This window comes from Lissotriton vulgaris, chromosome 9 (genome assembly GCF_964263255.1).
Source record: "Lissotriton vulgaris chromosome 9, aLisVul1.2, whole genome shotgun sequence".
NCBI classification, from domain to species: domain Eukaryota; kingdom Metazoa; phylum Chordata; class Amphibia; order Caudata; family Salamandridae; genus Lissotriton; species Lissotriton vulgaris.
Window position 1 is genome coordinate 859,100,975 of NC_141697.1, and position 12,881 is coordinate 859,113,855.

Below are 12,881 nucleotides of genomic sequence, written 5' to 3' on the forward strand. Positions count from 1 at the left end.
GGGTTTTTGTACAATTTAGCAAACGCGAACTTACCTGTCGGGTCGCAAGTTTTGCGAACTTGTTGTTTCTACGTGTCCAGCCTGTTTGGGACACTCTTCTTCATCACTGCCACCCTCTATCACCACTGCCACTCTCTGGTTTTCCCATGCCACCCTCTGGCTCACCCATGCCACCCTCTGTTTCATCACAGCACCCTCTGGTTGTCCAGTGTACATTATTGTGGTAAAGCAAAGCACACCTTCCCTGCCTCAAGTGACCTGAATTAATTTGGGGCTGATTAATGTGTCACAGAATATTTTTTTAGCTGGCACCTGCTTCCTTAGTGCTTCCTGATTAGTGATCTTTTGCACTTGCTAAGTGCTTTCATTGTTGCAAAATTAGTTACAACACCTGCCCTGCCCCAACTGACAATAATGAATTAGGGGCTGATTAATGTGTCACTGGATTTGAACTTCCAGCCTGGCTCCTGCTTGTCTCCCTTAGCTGTAATTCAGGACCTTTGTGGCATATGTATAACTATTCTGAGGGTCAGAGCAGGGTCACATAATAGTTGCAAGTAGGCAACTGAACTCTGGAGGGGCCCCTCAGGAAGCACTACAGGAAATGGCTACTAATGATGAGCTTGAACTTTTGAACCTGGTAAGTAGTTTCAGTTTTGCTAAGATCGTATTTCTGCAATTTAGCGCTTATTCGCGGGGCGCGAAGTTGAACTGGGAAGCCGTGAACTCACGCGAACAGTGCGAGCAAGCCATAAAATCCGCTGCTCGCGGATTTGCGGATTTTGCGTGAAATTTGCGAATCTCGCGGATTGCGAATTTACCGAAAATCCGCCAAATCCGCGAGCGGAACGGATTTTCCGCCCATACTTATTCATTACAATACTATTTAGAGCCTCTCCTTGTTTGGTATGAGTAAAATGGGCCATAGGTTGGTCATTTAGATCCATCAGACCACACGCCCTAGACCCACTGAACTTACATAACTCACAATTAAAATTGCTTAACCATATGATGGTAAGAGGAAAGACCCTATTTGTCACCTTAGCAATCTCTACCTGTAGGTTATCAATAATTACGGTTTCATGGGGATCAAATATATTATAGTACCAATTAATAAGAAGAACAGTTTCAGGAAATAGATCCTTAATGATAAGTAATTGGTACCAAGGTGATTCCACCACTCTGTAAACATATCTTAGATTATGCTTTACAGAGATTGCTGTCATAAGCCCACCCTTAGCTCGTCCTGATTGCGATGGTATTGCAGGAACATTAAACAATTGAAAACCATCCAAACTCTGGTCCACAGTACTCCATGTCTCCTGTAAACAGACTATGTCAAAAGAATCTACGTATTCTACCCAAACCGGATCCTCCAATCTTTGCCCAAGGCCAGCAATATTCCAGGAAATTATACGGAAATAGCTAACCTCCTCTCGATTACCCTCCTTTACCAGTTGTGTTTTAGTTATAGAATGAGCTTGCTCACACCCATCTACAATATTTCTTGTACCATTAATTCCCACATCAACAACCTCATGAGTAATTATATCATTATTTCCCACAACAACATCATCCTGAGCATTTATAACTCTAAGAGTACATATGCTATCCCCACCCCTTCGATCTAATTTTGAGTTTACATTTGATTTGTACAAAAGTCCCATACTCCCTTGAACAGAATCATTCCCATCATTACCATAATTTACAAGATCATTGTTTTCTTCAAAATGGGTTTGACAATTTTCACTAGCCCAGAAATTCTCTACACGGTTTATATTATCATTGGTTGTTATTTTCATTTCACTGCAGAGAGTAAAATGGTGATGGGACGGTACCAACCTAGGCATAGTATCCTCAACCGGAGAAGAAAAGGTAAACTTATTGTTCCAGAGTGATAAGCTTTGTTGAGAAATTGGATTCAGTCAGTCATTTAAGTTCATTGGGGTCAGCGGATGGAACATATTTGATAATGGAATGTTCCAAAAGTCCTTCGGATTTGTAGGATGGTAATTATTTGACCTAGGGTACATATTAGGGTGATTTACCAAAGGAAAAAAGTTAACATTTCTATTAGGGTAGGTAGAGGTAGGTTTATTTATAAATTTTTTCTGATGGTAAAGGGAGTCCAAACCATATCTATACCGGGGTTTATTTGAAGAAAACATCATGTTTTCCGGATAGAAATATGTCAGATTCCATGTTGACACTCCTCCATCATTACTACCCACAAACCAATCACTTATATAGGATACCACCCTATGGTCCCTAAAATTGACTATGATCAAATCACCCTCTATATCCTTAGGACGAATGCCGACCCATTGACACCTTCTAACTGAGACAATGTCTCCATTCAAATGTACAGGTAGTGGTCTATTCAGACGCAACCAATGAATCACTTTGTTTTTTAAACTAATATTCGATTCCACAGTTCCCTCCGGGACAGCAGGAACGCCTGTTAAAATAATGACAAAATCAAAAGACTCCGGCGGCAGATCTACTGTATCTTTATAATGTAATTTACCTCTGTTAGGATGATTTGTTTGGGAAGCAGGTATTTTGTTGATTTGAGCATGCTTCGAAACCACTGAAGGGATCTTTTCTTTAGTTGTGGTTTTCGAGGCTGTAGTCACAGGTATGCCTGATGTAGTAGTGGGGTTTTTATTAGCAGGTACATTATTTGGTTTCTTAGGGGATTTATGTTGTCTAATTTGATTATTTGAGGTTTTGTTTTCAGTAACGGTAACTGGGGTGATTAAAGTTGGTTTCTCTGGGGGCGTAGGCTGACGAAGAAGGCAATCTAGTTTTTTATCCAGCCTTTTAAGCCTTTCGACAAGAGGAAGAATAAGAGCCTTTAGAAGTTTTTCAACAGCATCCAGAAGCCCATCATTAGGAATGCTTTTATGTCCCATATCCGCATTCCTTTGTATTACTTCTGTCGCCTCTGTAAGCTTTCCCCCCACGTCCTCTGACAGGGTTTCTTCGGGGGCTGTTGTTACCTGTGGCGGCTTCCACGGGTTGGCAGTCCCACTTTTATGTTTCCCTCCCTTCTTCCGTCTCTTCCTAGCTGGAGAAGATACACCACCTTTAGACTTTTGCTCATCATGTGCACGAGTTGTTGTAATAGTAGGCTGAGAAGCAAGCAACGTGATGACCTCAGTTTGAATCTTCAGGGGGGAGGTGAGGTATTACTATTAGAGTGGGGAACAGGCTCCAAGGGCAGAGGGGTATTGAGATCTATAAGGTTATTTGATATTACCGTGGACAAGTCACTTGGACTTTCCACTGCAATATCCAGAACCCTCAGCGATGGCAAACTTTCCTGGAAAATTAGAGGTATACTATCTGTGTTAAATAACTCCGCATCCATCTCAGCCTGTTCTGAGGTGCATACAGGAGACTTGGCTTTGCTAGGGGGAGGAATCTGCCTCTTAAGATTCTCAATTGAGAGGCGTCGTTTGGCCCTCCTTTCCGCTAGAGCTAACTCTCGGTCAATTTCCTTAGTTGCTTTTGCAAAATATTTATCAAGGGACCGAGTATAGAGATACTCACGCGATCAGGGAGGGAATTAGGAGTTGAACTAGACATTTTTGGGATAATTATATAATAAAATATACGATAAATGACAGTGTTTAGGCAACATTAACCAATAAGGGTAACAAACAAACAACCTCGTATAGTAATGACTAGTAAACCTAGAAATATACGAGGGTATCAACCCAATGTTAAATCATAATCACAAGACCACATCCAATAGTGAACTTATCAGAGGGGGGGCCCAGCCCGGCCTCCTTCGGCCCCTAACGGCCACAGACGGTCCCGCCCTTGTCCCGGGCTTCTCCCCGGCAAGCTTCCGCGCGCTCTCGCGCAGCGATAGTAAGGGGTTGTTTATGTTGGGTAATTGGTTGGTGGGTGTGGCGTCACGAGCAGGGAGAGCGGCCCAGGTGGCAACAATCAGAGCTAGCAGGAACTCCTGGGAAATGGAGTCCCAAGCCCGCCGCTCGCAGCCCTGCCCCACAGCTCTCTCCCACAACAGCCTCCTCAATGGCCCCTCTCCTTCATTCCAAGAGTGTTTCTGGCCGTGATGCGGGACCCGTGAAGCGGGTTCCGCGAGGTGTGGCGAAGCGGCACGAGTCCACTGAGAGCAAAACAGGATCCCAATCAGATGCGAGGTATTCAGCGTCCCGGCTGACTACTGAAGACAGAGGACTTTATGGTCGTTGGTGGGTGTGGCGTCACGAGCAGGGAGAGAGGCCCAGGTGGCAACAATCAGGGCTAGCAGGGACTCCTGGGAAATGGACAAGAGGAAGAATAAGAGCCTTTAGAAGTTTTTCAACAGCATCCAGAAGCCCATCATTAGGAATGCTTTTATATCCCATATCCACTCTCCTTTGTATTACTTCTGTCGCCTCTGTAAGCTTTCCCCCCATGTCCTCTGACAGGGTTTCTTCGGGGGCTGTTGTTACCTGTGGCGGCTTCCACGGGTTGGCAGTCCCACTTTTATGTTTCCCTCCCTTCTTCCGTCTCTTCCTAGCTGGAGAAGATACACCACCTTTAGACTTTTGGTCATCATGTGCACGAGTTGTTGTAATAGTAGGCTGAGAAGCAAGCAACGTGATGACCTCAGTTTGAATCTTCAGGGGGGGAGGTGAGGTATTACTATTAGAGTGGGGAACAGGCTCCAAGGGCAGAGGGGTATTGAGATCTATAAGGTTATTTGATATTACCGTGGACAAGTCACTTGGACCTTCCACTGCAATATCCAGAACCCTCAGCGATGGCGGACTTTCCTGGAAAATTAGAGGTATACTATCTGTGTTAAATAACTCCGCATCCATCTCAGCCTGTTCTGAGGTGCATACAGGAGACTTGGCTTTGCTAGGGGGAGGAATCTGCCTCTTAAGATTCTCAATTGAGAGGCGTCGTTCGGCCCTCCTTTCCGCTAGAGCTAACTCTCGGTCAATTTCCTTAGTTGCTTTTGCAAAATATTTATCAACGGACCGAGTATAGAGATACTCACGCGATCAGGGAGGGAATTAGGAGTTGAACTAGACATTTTTTGGATAATTATATAATAAAATATATGATAAATGACAGTGTTTAGGCAACATTAGCCAATAAGGGTAACAAACAAACAACCTCGTATAGTAATGACTAGTAAACCTAGAAATATACGAGGGTATCAACCCAATGTTAAATCATAATTACAAGGCCACATCCAATAGTGAACTTATCAGAGGAGGGGCCCAGCCCGGCCTCCTTCGGCCCCTAACGGCCACAGACGGTCCCGCCCTTGTCCCGGGCTTCTCCCGGCGCGCTTCCGCGCGCTCTCGCGCAGCGATTGTAGGGGGTTGTTTATGTTGGGTAATTGGTTGGTGGGTGTGGCGTCACGAGCAGGGAGAGCGGCCCAGGTGGCAACAATCAGGGCTAGCAGGGACTCCTGGGAAATGGAGTCCCAAGCCCGCCGCTCGCAGCCCTGCCCCACAGCTCTCTCCCACAACAGCCTCCTCAATGGCCCCTCTCCTTCATTCCAAGAGTGTTTCTGGCCGCGAGGTGTGGCGAAGCAGCACGAGTCCACAGAGAGCAAAACAGGATCCCAATCAGATGCGAGGTATTCAGCGTCCCGCCTGACTACTGAAGACAGAGGACTTTATGGTCGTTGGTGGGTGTGCGTCACGAGCAGGGAGAGAGGCCCAGGTGGCAAGACTCAGGGCTAGCAGGGACTCCTGGGAAATGGAGTCCCAAGCCCGCCGCTCGCAGCCCTGCCCCACAGCTCTCTCCCACAACAGCCTCTTCAATGGCTCCTCTCCTTCAGTCCAAGAGTCCAGGGGTGTTTCTGGCTACGAGGTGTTGTGAAGCGGCATGAGTCCACAGAGAGCAAAACAGGATCCCAATCAGATACGAGGTATTCAGCGTCCCACCTGACTACTGAAGACAGAGGACTTTATGGTCGTTGGTGGGTGTGGCATCACGAGCAGGGTGAGCGGCCCAGGTGGCAACAATCAGGGCTAGCAGGGACTCCTGGGAAATGGAGTCCCAAGCCCGCCGCTAGCAGCCCTGCCCCACAGCTCTCTCCCACAACAGCCTCCTCAATGGCCCCTCTCCTTCAGTCCAAGACCCCAGGGGTGTTTCTGGCCGCGATGCGGGACCCGCGAAGCGGGTTCCGCGAGGTGTGGCGAAGCGGCACGAGTCCTCAGAGAGCAAAACAGGATCCCAATCAGATGTGAGGTATTCAGCGTCATCCCAATACACTTTATGGGTACCTTGAGCATTCCGAGCAGCCTCAGCAGCAGTCTGCTGTCTGAGGGGTTCAAGAGAGGAACAATCTAATTGTGCCTGCCTCATATCTGCCCTTGAGGGTCCTCCTGTCCCATGAAACTCAACCTGATCATGCTCAAGTTCTTCTAGGACAGTTCCCTCTTGGATCTCAGAATCATCCTCCTGTGAGGGCAGATCCTCAACCTGAGGCAGGGGGGAAGGCACTGCCTTAACCCTCTTGCTCTTTCTCTTGGGTAGTGCCTGGTCTATTGTTCCAAGATCCAGCACTTGTTCAGGTAAGCACTTTTTGTCCTGTGACCTGGTCACAGCAAGGACGTGTGCTGAAATTCCCAGCATTTCTGCATGGGTCCTATACTCTACCTCGGACCAAACTGAGGTTTCAAGATCATTTCCCAACAGACACTCTGCTGGAAGGTCTAAACTAACAACAACTTTCTTGAGGCCAGTTACCCCTCCCCAGGAGAAGTTCACAACTACCACACTATGGGAAGTAGTGGCATTGCTAGCATTGGTCACTAGGTACTTCTCACCTAGTATGATCTGATCGGGGTCCACAAAGTTAGGTGTCACCATGGTGACACTAGCGCATGTTTCCCTGTAGGCCTGAGCCATCTTGTCATTAATAAAAGGTATCTGCCTGTACTTGCTCAGATTACTGGGACTTGCAGTAGAGGACAAGGCTATGTCCCCATCATAGACAAGAACAGCCTGAGTTGGTACTCTGACTAGGCAAGAGTCCATCTCAGTTCCCAGGGTCTACCCTACTACACCCTTTTGCTGGGAACCACCACTAACAGCTGGACTAGGGGGAACAGTTGCCTTAGGGGCAATGGTGGTTGGTGCTGTGCCCTTTTTGGTGCACTCACTAAACCAGTGAGAGACTGACTTACAATATCCACACCAGGGCTTCTTTTGGCCTTCTTGTTTTGGTTTGTTCTTTTTGCAGCCACCCTCCCCCTGTGCCTTTTGGGGGCCTGGTGAAGACTACTGGTCTTTTGGTTTCTGCTCATTACCCTTCTGGTCTGCCTTTTTCTGATCACCCCCTGTTCTGGTTTTCCTGCGTAATCCTGGTTCTGACCCATTTGTCTGCCTTCTTTCCCAATTCTTGGGGAGAGGTCAGATCAGAGTCAATCAGGTATTGATGCAATAACTGGTTATGACAATTGTTAAGTATTTGCTCTCTCATGATCAAATTATACAATCCTGTATAGTCCTTAACTTCACTTCCCAATAACCAGCCTTCCAGAGCCTTAGTGGCACAATCAACACAATCAGTCCAGTCCTGAGTCTGTGTCTTCTGGGTGTCTCTAAACAACAACCTATATGGTTCAGTGGTTAAGCCAAACCCATCAATCAGAGCACTCTTCCGGATTGAGTTGTTGTTAGCATCCCCATCACTAACTGTAAGGAGCTATCTCTACCTTTTTCCGAAAAGGAGAGACATAACATTGCTGCCCACTGACATTGGGGTACCTGCTGCACTTTGCAGGCTCTGTCCAAAGCAGTTATCCACTTGTAGATGTCATCCCCTTCTTTGTAGGGGGCTCAATCTTGCTTAGGTTTCTATTCTCATAGGAACTATCTTTATCCTTAGGGATATTGCTGCCACCAGTGGGTTCTAACCCACTCTCTCTATGCTCTCTAGCACGAGCAAGCTTCTCTTTGGCCAGGGCAACCTCAAGTTCCTGTCTCTCAATCCTAAGAGCAGCTTCTCTCATTTTGGCCTCATGTTCCCTTCTCTGAGGGGAGGTCATATCTCTCTGAGCAAGGCCATGAGAGCCATTTGAAGCATGAGATTGGAAAGATTCCCTGGAGTGGGATCTCCCTCTTCTCTGCCTCTGGTTAAGCCCACTTGGGGGTCTGTATGAGGGTTGTCCATACTGACTCCCATGTATGCTAAAGTTAGCCTGACTAAGTCTTCTGACTAAGACCTGACTTTTTGTCTCGAGATCAGAATCATCTCCTTCTCCCCCCTCTTCTTCTTCATCTTCTGGTACTGGGGTATCAGCATTATCATCTGAGGAGGGAAGGACTTCATCTGCACTGCCGGTTTCACCTGTCTTAGGTGGCTGTTGAGCATCATACTCTTCTAAGAGCTCAACTAGGAACCTGAGGGTAGGGTTTGAACCCTGTTTTAGACTTAGACTTCTAGAAGTACACAATTGTCTCAATTCTTGGAAGGCTAAGCCATCATATCTGGAAGCAGTCCTCAAGGGGTCTACTTCAGCAGGCAGAGAACCACTGAGGTTCACTGTCTGAGACATGTTTTCTTGTGAGGTGGGGTGTTGCACCTTCCTACACTATGTGTTTTCCTACAGAACCTGTCTAGGAGTTGTAGTCAGGGTGTGCTAGGCCGAGGCTCTACAACAAAGTCAACCTTATAGGCCAGCTATCCTAGAAGTAGCGTGGACAGAACAGTCTTAGGCTAAAAAACTCTTGAGGGCGTGTAAAGCCAGCTGTTTTACCATATGTAACCCCTTGAATACCAAATGAAAGGACACCACACAGGATATATATACAATATATATCTATTTATTCACTAACACACTCCCCTGAACTCTTTATGAGGTCAGAGGCAAAAGCACATAACAAGTTACACTCTTTAAATAGCACAATTTACAGTTAGGCCCTAGGGGCGCGTAAAACCATATACTAAGTAAGTGGTATAAGAAGCACAACTCTGGAAAAGAGAAGGCCTAAGGCCTAGGGAATCGCTGGGGCTACACTATCTGACCCTTAGGTTAGGAGTAGGAGGCCCACAGGTGGCACGTGCAGAGTCAGTACTCTCACGCGAGAGTCCCTGACCCACTCTGTGAATGTCACTGCGTTCAACTTTAGGTCCTGCATGCAACTTGTTGCAGAGTGGATGATTTTCAACTCCCTAAAGTTGAACGGTGACAAGACAGAGGTCCTGGTCTTTGGCAAAGACCAGGGCCTGTGGTCAGGTGAGTGGTGGCCTCCATCTTTAGGCATCTGCCCCACTCCTACACAATCTGCTAGGAACCTAGGTGTCATCTTTGATACCCGGCTCTCCATGGAACTCCAGGTCAATAGGACGGTGGCCACCTGCTGGGGTGTCATCAGGACTCTGAAAAGAATTGTCCATTATCTTTCCCCACAGGCACGTAAGCAGGTTGTGATCACTCTTGTTGGCTCAAGGCTTGACTATTGTAATTCACTCTATGCCGGGGCCAACAAAGGCCTTCTGCAGCCCCTGCAGGTTGTACAGAATGCGGCGGCGCGTTTTGTTTTGGCCCTGCCTTGGCTGTCCTCTGTGACCTTGGCTAGGAAGAATCTCCATTGGCTCCCTATTCCCTCCAGAGTTTCGTTCAAACTTCTCTGCCTCACGTATAGTGCCCTGATGGCAGGCCCGGATGATGCCCTGGGATCCTTGCTCACTAGGTATGTCCCGAACAGATGTTTACGCTCTCTAGAGCTAAACCAACTGGTAGTCCCACGCGCTAAGAAGGCTAGATGGGGAGCAAGGCCTTCTCCATTCTGGCACCCCAGTTATGGAACACATTGCCCCTGGAGATCAAATCACAGCCTTCACTTGATCTCTTCAGGAAAGCGTTGAAAACCTGGTGTTTCACTAAAGCATATCAGTAAGCTCCTGTATCTGACTGCCCTCAGCTAGCTGTTTGAGTTAGGCGCCTTGACGCCCATTGGGCATAGTTGCGCGTTATAAATTCCATTTCATTTCATTTCAACGTAAAAAGGTAAGTAATGAAGATTTAGGACACTTCCGGTCTAACTAGGATTACACAACTAACAAAACTAGACACTAGAATAGTCAATCCCTACAGGAGCACCAAAGTACTCGCGTTACCTCACCCATGGGCGGCGAGTGCATAGGTGTCAAAACGTTTCGGGCTTTCTTGTTGATTACTATGGAGCCTTGGAAGAAGATGCTGCAGGCGACCAGGAGGAAGATGTCCGGGTGGATCCGAGGGTCGATCGGAGTTGAAGAGGACCTGAAAGCAGAGGGGACAGAGTCTGGGTCACTAGCCAGTGACCGGGTGGAACTAGGAAGGAACCAGACGTTGCCGAGGAGCAATCAGGGCCTGTCGTGAAGCTTGTTGTTGAAGCCACGCAGACCAGGAGGCGTTGAGGATGACCAGGTGCTGGAGAGGAGCTGTCCCACGAAGGTTCTCGCAGATGGAGGGGTCAACTTCAAGATCGGGGCCAACAAGCCTAAGCAAAGGCAACCCATGCAGGATACACAAAAGGCTTCTGGTGCAAACCAGGAGGGTCTGAGGTACCTCACCTTCGCAGGGAGGAAAGGGCCAGTCTGAAGCAACCAGACCAGTGAGGTGATTCAAAAGTATTGTCGTCACAGAGGCTACTAGCCAACGGGCCAGCAACCGGACAATGTATTGAGCAGAACACAAGCAGAAGGGCCCCACGCAGATCTTGTGGAGTGTGGAGGGCTGGTCTTCGGTGCAGGTGGAGCTCAGTGTCGGGGTGTCTCAGTCCCCAGTGCATAACTTCGTGGAGGCCTCAGGAGCTGCGCTGTTAGCAAGTCGAAGACGTTCCAAGTTGCCTGCTTTCACGGGTTCCGACAACTTCCACGGGGCTCAGCTGTGCTGGAGATAGTGCAGTGGGGTCAGAGAGGTACGGGAGTTGAGGTCTTGTCAGGCTCTGTGCTAGGGCTCTGACGGGAACGGGGAAAAAGCAAGCCGTCGAGTTGCTGGATGGTGCCTGGTTGCCCAGGGTGTTCACTCCTTGGCCACAAGGGAGATTCTTCAGTCTTCAGCTCAGGTGAATGTCGAAGGGTCCAGAGTTTTGTCTCAAGTCGATTCAAGGATTAATCTAAAGTCTCTTAGGTCAGCTCCTACCTTTATACAACTAAAGGGGGCTGGTTTACTCACTAGGTCCCTCCTATGGGTGGGACCAGGAAGGGGGGTGGTTACACCCCCTCTTCTTTGTTCAGTTTTGCGCCAGAGCTGGGGATGGAGTGTCCCAGCAACTGGTTTGAACTTAGGTATACATGAAGCACCTAGTGTGCCTCAGGCAGTGTCTCAATCTATTCAGCCCTCCCGGTCCCAATACACATCCTCCTGTCAGGGGTGGTGCTCGCACCTCCCCAAGCAGGAAACCTATTGTCCAAACCTCCATGACTGGAAGGACTCCCAGCAGCCGGAGGTCAGACTTGAGTCTGTGGCAGCAGCATCTATTTTGTGATGCTGAAGCTCTGGTTAACTTTAACCGGGTACAGTAGTTTCAACATGTCTTCTCCCTCTAGAAGGGTGGAATGCTACCCACATCGCCAGAATTGGCGAGGGGGTAGTATTCCAAAGCGTATGACACCTTACACAACATGTTTGGATAAAGCCAAACCAAAGTTAGGATTAACTGCAAGGATTATAATGCACTTAAAAATATATGGTATGGCAATATCATAGAACAGCTATAAGGACATGTTTCCGAAAGCTGCAGACAGGCTCAGCTCATGATAGAGCACCATCTCACACATAAACAAGCACTCTGCCTCCAGGATTGTTAAGGCCTGCCATAGGAGTGACTTATAGGTTACTATGTGTCTATATATAAGGTAGGGATACTATACCTAAGCAAGGGGTGATTACATGACCTTGCCCCAGCTGAGTGATCAGCCAGTTGTGTCTATTTGAGTGTCCAGCCAGGGGTGGCATAATACATGCTGCAGCCCCTGTAGGCCTTGGTTACACCTATGCCCTGAGTGCCTAGGGTACACTTCTACAGTGGCTGACAAGGTGAACCAATTCCCAATTGTTGATGTACCTAGAGTACATAGTAAATTTAGAGAGAGTGCATCTGGGCTGTGGGTCTGATTAGCAGGCCCAAAGCCACATCTAAGTCGAAAACCAGTAAAGCAAAAGCAAAAAGTGGGGGTGACCATAGAAAGCAGACACTACTCTCCTACAATAACCACACTTACACATTCAACGGATTGTCCAGTGATGGTATGAGTTGCATACAAGGTAAAAAGCCACACTCCACCACTTTACCCCTGACATAAGTGCAAGTAGAAATGTAAACTAGTAACCATTTTTTTTTTAAAGTACAAAAATTAACTACCCTTAACTAACACTAATCATTTATACTACTAATTTAATCTAAACTAACTAGAAAACAGTGATTAAATACCTAAACTATCTACCCTAACTAATTCTAAATAAGCAACAACATATCTAAGGCATCAACCCTCCTTCCACCCTTAAGGCACATAATGAGACAGGACAAAGACATCTAAGCTGTACACATACTAATTACACAGTTAACCTTCACAAATACATCGACCCCTCACATAAAGGAAAAGGAAAATTCTTCCCTAAATACTATATAATAATAAATATATAAAACTACCTTAAATTCTGACACTAACTATACCTTCACTACAACTACACAACCTAACACTTAAAATACTTACCTAACATTAACTAAAATACATGATAAAACATTGGGGGAAGGGAGAAGAGGGGGTGGGACTCAACATGGTCAGCCTTTCCATGTGCCTGATCTGCTCGGCCATTTCCCTCCTTATTTCCACCAGCATAACATTATTGTCCTGCAATGTTATGCTGTTCCTCACAGTGAATGGCACCACCTGATCTGCT